The sequence below is a fragment of the Atta colombica genome, unplaced genomic scaffold (genome assembly GCF_001594045.1).
Source record: "Atta colombica isolate Treedump-2 unplaced genomic scaffold, Acol1.0 scaffold140, whole genome shotgun sequence".
NCBI classification, from domain to species: domain Eukaryota; kingdom Metazoa; phylum Arthropoda; class Insecta; order Hymenoptera; family Formicidae; genus Atta; species Atta colombica.
The window spans coordinates 1,606,434-1,614,427 of NW_017259229.1; the positions used below are offsets into that span (position 1 = coordinate 1,606,434).

General features: G+C 39.7%; 1 pseudogene; it reads right to left on the reverse strand.

Annotated features, from left to right (window-relative positions):
• Positions 1-1,617, reverse strand: part of LOC108684824 — a 2,379-nt pseudogene extending 762 nt beyond the window's left edge.
• Between the last annotated feature and the right edge of the window lie 6,377 nt (positions 1,618-7,994).

The following is a 7,994-nucleotide window of genomic DNA, read 5'->3' on the forward strand; positions in this document are numbered from 1 at the left end:
CCGCGTCGTACCGTGCCGCGCCGCGCCGCGCCACGCCGCTCGGTGCCGCGCCACGTCACACTGCGCGCAGCCGGGATATTCCGCGCCGCGACGGCACCGTAGTACAGCCGTTAGCAAAAAGACGACGAGACCGCTGAGCAAGCCGAGAGAGCCCCGGCCTTTTCCATCCGTATGTTCCACCGATCGGAAATCGAAGCCGGGATCGAGCCGCCGGGATACCGACGAGATATGGAAGATCCAACGTCAATTAATATCCGCCGTGCGTAATTCGATGGTAATGAAACGACGCGAGGCTTTTGTTACCGGCAACGCAGGCTTTTGTCTGGGATTTATTATTTATCGCGATATAGTTTCGGAAGTAGGAATTTTCGGAGATATTTTGTGAACGGTTGGTATGTAGACAGTAGTTAAGTGGGGACACAAAGGTACAGGTGTCCTCTACATTTTTAAAGACATTGTGAAGGTTTCTGTAGCTTATTCCGAATTGCGAGAGTTTTATATATTTTAACGTTTACAATATTTTTTAATGTAAATGAGCAATGTGGAGGTCATTTTTAGCACTTTGCTACAAAATTTTAACTTTTATATAAAAAGATAAATATTGGACTTTTTTTATAACGTTCGATGATTCCGTAATTACTCTCTATATTCATAAAGACATTGAAAAGGCTTCTTGAAAAGGATTCTATAGCTTATTACAAATTGTGACGGATCATATATATTTTAATGTTTACAATATTTTTTTAATGTAAATTGATAACGTAGTTATTTGTAGCGATTCGCTACAAAATTTTTAACTTCCATGCAAAAAGATAAATACTGTGACGTTTTTTTTTTTACGCAACGTTCAATGACTCCGTGCGAATAGACAACCAATTTTAGCGATTCGAAATCGAAAACATTTATTCTATCGTGCCGGTATAAAAATAACCAACGGAAACGGTGGTGAGGTACCAAATTTGTCAAATTACCCGACTATAATGGCTATCATCGTCAGACAGTCCGAAAAAAAACCTTCACGGCGAAGCGAATTAAAAAAAAGGAAACCTATATTTCTCTCGAAAATAATAGTCCCCCCCTCCCCCTCTTTCTTCATCTCAAGAGGCATTGTATAGTATAGTCGTTGATTCTCCTCGCTCGCGGAAGTCGGCGTCGGTCAAGCGTCAAAGAGCAGCCAAGCGTCTTTTGGCGCGACCTGTAAGCGGTCTCAAGCGATGCTCGCACCCGCGGAACCATCGGAAAGGAGGAGTGGGAGGAGGTGGAGGGAGACAGAGCGGTAGACACGAAGCGAAGAAAGAGGAAGGAGGCGAAAGCGAGAGACGGGAACAGAGCGGGAGCCGCCGCTGGGTTATTTATCACGCGCCGCGCGGTTCGCCGATCGTATCCGCCCGGGTCTCCTCTCGCTCTTTCGCATCCTGACCAGTCACTATCTCTCTTTCCATTCTGCTGACCGATCCTCACACCCCTTACCCTCGCTGGCACACGGCGAGCCTTCGTCCCATGGCGATCCGGTCGTCCGAGAGCCCCATTGCGACGAGGGACCAGGAGAGACTCGTTACGAGCGTCCCAGTGTCCCTCTTCCTCCGGAGTGTCCCCTCCCCCTCCTCTCCCCCTCATACCTTCTTCCTCAACCCTCGAGCTGTGTCACGTCGTTCTCTCTACCTTCTTCTTCCCTACTTCGTACACTCCTCGTCGCACTTCTCTACTTCTCTTTCTCCCTCCCCCCCCCCACCCCTTTCTCTTTCCTCCCTCTCTCCATCCGCATGTCGTCCGTTCTTTCTCGTGTAACTCCCCGGAGGGATCGAGTCCTCTCGCCTCTCGCACCAAGCACGTATGTATACATAGCGGATACATGCGAGCACGTATATAGTCACGTGCGCGCGTTCTCGTGGATATGGAGCGGGTGAAAGCGGGAAAGGGAGGAAACGCTCGTGCGGGAAGAGCGCAGCTATTCGAGTCTCACGCCGGATATTCGCGAGCACGACCACCGCCGGCGACGTACTTTTATGCTTTTCCCTTTTTTTTTCCCCCAACTCCCCTTTTCCTTTTCGTTTTGTTTCGTTCCGTTCTTATTCCGCCGGACTCGCGCGCGGCTTCGCGCCGCGTTGCCCTGGTGTTTTCGGGCTAAGTTGTGCAATAAGACCGCGAGCGCTTGTGTGCTCGGAAAAAATTAAGTAATTGGTTCGGATTTCAGAATTTATGCAGATTAAGTCGGACATCTCGCTCATTATATATTTTAATAAAAGTATTGACCGGCATATTTATTTCTTCGCGAGAATAAATAAAATGTCTAATTGTAAATATAAGTTTTTTAAAATAATACGCGTATATTTTTGTTAAGATTTGCAGTTTCTTATGTTTTTAAATTTAATCCTTCCGCCAGTAATGTTGGATAATTATTTAAAAATATAATCGATTTTTTGAATTTTGTGAATTTATCTACTATATAAATTTAAACTTGTAAAAAATAAGTGAAATATAATGCAACTTCTTTGATAATAAAAACTCGTGAATAATCTTAATAATAAAAACTTATTAACTCTTCAAGGACAGGAGCTTTCTAATAAAGAAACATAATGAAAACCTTTTCTAAGAGTTTTCGAAGTTACTGAATTCAATTTTGGCCTCTCAGATTCGTAAAATTCAAATTTCCAGAAAATAATTGATTATAGTAAAATTCGGTTTTAAGAGTCTCAATATTGCTGAGTTTAAATGTAGCCTGAAAATGTCACATTTCAAAAGAGTAACCTTCAAGTGAGAATTTTATTGTCACAGAGCTCATAATTAGAAAGACTGGAAATCAGTTCCAACTGTTTGTGCGTGTAACACTGATGAGCTTTAAATAAATCGAAACTGGAAACTTTATTATATTACTTCGAAATTAAAAATGATCTAAAATCGAGTTTCATGATAATCATATTTTTTTTAAATTCTGTCCGCCATATTGGATCGATCATTTTGAATTTTTTATTTTTGACCTCGACTCGACTACAGCATTATCGAATTACCTCACCAGGCCAAATTTCATGAAAATCAAGTGAACAGTTTACAAAAGAAGATAATCAAAATGGGGTCACGCATCTATAAAGGGTTAAAGGTTTCACAAGTAAGAATCTTTTTAGATTTTTACGCTGTAAAAAATAAAATGTTAATTTTAACATATAACTTAAAAACATATAGTGGGCACAAAAATGTTAAATAATTTTAACATTTTCTCAGAAAGTCCACTATACGTCTTCAAGTTAAAATTAACATTTTATTTTTTACAGTGTATACAGTTTGGAACAATATAAAAATCTGCACTAAAATTCAAAGACCCAAGTTGCAGACGAAGGATAAGAATTTCACATTATCGATCGAGAGTTAAGTATCATAAACAATATCAGTAGGATATCGAGTTTCTAATAATAAACGAATAGCATCTTAGTTCTCCGTTCACGTGCACTTTTGATCCCGATATTTTCCGACGTTCACCGGATCGTTGTTAAGGCGACGCCAAGCCTCGTCGGAAAATAATTATCGTGGAAGGGATGCCCGCTTTCGATCGTCTCCCCAGTTTTTTTTTCCTTTCGTTTCCTTCGTCGGTCTGTGCGTTGCAAGACCGAAAGAAAAAAAAAATCGAAGCTCCGCTCACTGACGGGGGATTCGAGAAAAAAGAATGCCCTTCAGGCAGTCGGGGGTGAAATTCTCGTCCTGTGCTTAACGCTGCACGAAGGCGTGATGGTTGGCGATTGGAATTAACGACTTGGCGACCGTATTGATTATTCGTCTCCTCCCGAGCTTTCTTATCTTATCCTTTCCCACCTACTTTTTCGCTTCCTTTCCTTTTTTTCAGTTTCGCTCCTTCTACTTTTCAAGTTTGATGATCCTTCGTTTGTTTCCACGAGACTAACAGCCTTTCTTCGGGCGAGAATACTGCAACCATAGTTCTGTCTTAATCTTTCCATTCGAATTATCCCCGGTTGCATCCTCATTCCCGTCCCGCATCTTCGTCTTCGTCTTCACATTCTGGATTAAAGGATTCGACCATTCTTCTCTCGCTTGCGTACCGCCCAGTCCTTTCTTACAATCTATTCTTTCCTCTTCCGCTTTTATTTGCTGGTCCACGAAGAGCGACCGATCTGCTGGTAGGCGATTGTTGACTGACAATGTCCTCAGGGAAGGAAGTTCTAATACAAGTTTTCATCTTTATATTTCTTCACTCTTCATCCGAATTTTAAGATACGTGCGCATACCTTAATCTTAAATTTCTAAATCTAGGATAAAGCGGGCTAATTTAGACAAATTAACAGAAATTGTCAAATCGTAAGATTTGAAAGATTTGAGGTTGCATAGTATATTCAATTAAACATACAAAATATATCTTATTGTTGCAATAGAACACGAAACCAAAATTTACTGTACGTAAATACAATAAAATATTCAATATTGAATTCTGAAAAAAATAATGAAAATTGATCCAATAAATTCTCATAATGATTTAGGTTGTAAAACTATTGCTAGAATTCATTATCAGAATGAATATAGTTATATAAATAAATTCAATTATTGTATCAATTCATTAATTACATTTAGTCGGACATTGATTAATCATTCATTTGGACCAAAAATGCCAAAATTTGTTTTCAGTGTATATGTTTGATTAAATATACAGTGTTTGATATGTTTGATTAAATATACTGCGCAACCTCCATCTTTTATACAATTTGAAAATTTCTGTTAACCTTCAAATTACCCCCGCTTTATTCTAGTTACATTTCTGCGGACAAATATCTCCGAAAAAACTTTTACATTTTATTCAGTGCGATATACTTGTATTATTTTTCTTTCGAATTTTGAAGAATTGCAAAAAAAAACTGCTTTATTTGTATTTAAAGTATATACGGAAAGATATTTATTATTAACAGCCAGTACCGCAAAGATTTGAATCGGTTTTAAAAATAAGAAAAATCGGAAGTCCCTCTATACGTTACGGTCATGCTGGCCAATAATTCCTGTGGGACTATATTCGCGCTCTATCGAGACGGGATGAAGGCGACACGGAGAAATGGAAGGTAAGATTATTCTTGGAAAAGGATCGCGGCGAGGTAGGACGGATGAGCCGGGTCGCTTCTCCGGTCGTTATCAGAGAGGAACTTGCTCATCGTTCTCCCGGGCACTTAACCGGCTACCACTTGCCGAAGGAAAAAAGGTCGGGGATAGAGAAAAATGGACGAGACGAGCGGAAGGTTTGGTCCGGTCGGCCGGAGCCTGAGCTCCCGATATCCTGCGCGCGGCTCAGCATTCGTCTTCGTCATTCTAGAAAGGAAGCTCGAGAGCCGGGGATCCTACACACGGTGCAACCAAACGTGTGAGAATACTTTTCGTTCTCGCATTTTCTTTGTATTTTGTATAAAAGAGTAACAATCTTGAGATATTTTTGTAACGCTCAAATTAAAATTCTGCGGAAACTCCTTTGAGATTAAATGATTCTTAATTGTTTGGAATTTATTAAAAGCTAAAATTATTATTCCTACTAACGTTTTGATCGGATATATAAAAAATAGTAATAACAACAATAACTTTATTGAAAATAAGAGAAACGTCTTTAATGCAATTAACAAAAGGAATGTGTTAATATATAAAATGTTAAAAAAAAAAATCATTTCGCATTTATATGATAGATAGTATTGAATAAAAAAGTCTTAGTGAACATGGATCAAGAAAACTCAACTGCTTCTAAGACATAAACAATAATTTTATACGTTAGTATCATAATTGACTTATTGACTTTTTTTACGTGTCGTATGCGTATGAAGATTTACCTCAGTTTACAAATCGTGTTCTGAATGTTCTGATTCAATTTCCATGCGCACACTTCCTAATAAAAAATTTCACCGGAAATCAGTATGTTGACATCAATCAGTCATTATGAGAGATTACATCATTAGACCTATGTAATTCTCTCAAATAAGCTATCAGTGTTACTTACTTCAACTTACCAATTTCTCTTTTTACATCGTATATACGTAGAAAAGCAATAAATCAATTATACAAAATTGTTTATGTCTTAGAAACAATTATCGACCTATATTCATTAAGGTTTTTTTTTTATTCATACTACAGTATTATATATTTACCATATAAATGCTGAATGGTTTTTTCTACGCCCCCTAGGCAGTAATAAAAAAGGAAAAATGTATCTTAAAAGATAAGGCAACACATAAAGCTGCCTAAGCTTCAAATTCTTTTAAAAAAATTAAGAAATTTTGTCGCAAAATCATCGAAAAGAAAAGGGTTTTCTTTATCTTAAAAAGATAAAGAAAAAGTCAGGTTAAAGAGAAAAGCCAATTCGATGTGGATCAATATCCACATCGATTGCTCTACGCGACATCGATGCAGTTTCGTATAGCCGCGAAATTCTTGACACGTTTACGTAATTCTGTGAGTACACAGACGGTGTCTTGCGCAGGAAAACGAAGGACCGTCACGGGAAGGCGCGCTCGTTTCCCGGGAATTTCCGTCGCAGAATCTCGCAAAGGTCGACTACGAGTCGTCGCCTCGCTGAGGAAGCAGAAACGAGCTGACGCCGTGTGCAGGCAAATCCCCCGCAGGATCCTTAATCAGGCCTGACGCCTCACCGGCACGTAATACGGGATAGAAGCTTCAGCCTCGTTTCCTATCCTCTAACTATCCGCGCGAACGAGCCTAATCTCGCCTGTCGGTCGGTTACGACTCGAAATTCTTCGAATTACGAAATCGGCTCTTTTTGTAGATAATAAGAAAAAAACTTGGAACTAATGATGTATTAAAATAAAGTACCGTAAATATTATGCACAAAAATTGTATTCTTATATCATACACTTATCTATGAAACAAAAGAATATTAGAAAAAAAAAAGGAATAAAAACTGTATACATACTAAAAATTAAAAAGAACAAAATCTTGTGTCTCGTATCACAATCCTTTTATCTACTGTTCTGTCATAAACAGAAAGAAAATCTTCAATAGTCAGATTCGTTTGATGAAATATATATTGCAATTCTATTATTTCGATTAAAAGAAACATTGTGTTTAATCATGATCATCTAATTTTGATATTTGAGTTTATCGAAAAATCTCGTTAAAGAATTTAATTTAAGTTACACGTTAACATGCGATTAAATACACATATTTCACAAAATATGACTCGCGTGCATAAAAAAACAGGTTCCATTCTTCGATTTAACCCTTCGATTTAACCCTCAAAATTCATACAGTTCGACCCAACCAGCGTCTCGCGCGATGCATGGCATACTAATAAAGACATTTCTTTGCCATATACCAACGGCCATTACGAGTCTTGCGATCCGCAGATTTCCCATCTCGTTTCCCTCGCGAAGATCGACACGAAGAACTTGCACGGAGGATGAAGGGAGGAAAGGGAGGAAGAAGGAAAGGCAAGCCACCCCTTGGCTGCCTGCAGGCTCCTTAATCAGGCGCGTCGCGTGGCTGGCACGTAACACGGGATAGGTTCAACCCCACTTCCCATCCCCTCGTCGACGTCGACGTCGTCGACGACGACGACAACGACGACGACGACGACGACGTCGGTAACCGGTAACCTCATGCCACTCACACTACCACTGTTACACAGCCATGTCTGTGAGTGTGGCGCGGCAGAGTGGTAAAGTGCCTGCGGTATGGGTCGTGCCATCGGCGACCAGGGGGTTGAGACTACGGGGGATAGGTAGGGTTATGGATCGGAGACTTTGCTTAAGCCGATGCCATCGTCCACCCTTATCCGGCTCGTGGCGTGTCCACGCTGGCCGTGCATTTTTCAACCCTCGCCGCGCGACGAGAATTTTAAGACTAACAAGAGGATGGAAGAAACGTTTCAACAAAGCTGAAAAAACGTTAATGGAGTAACGACAATTGATCGCAAACATGTTGCTATTGCACTTTCATTAATCTTTGATTCGATTGAACTTGTATTTTTTAGTAATATACAATATAGTACATATATATATATATAT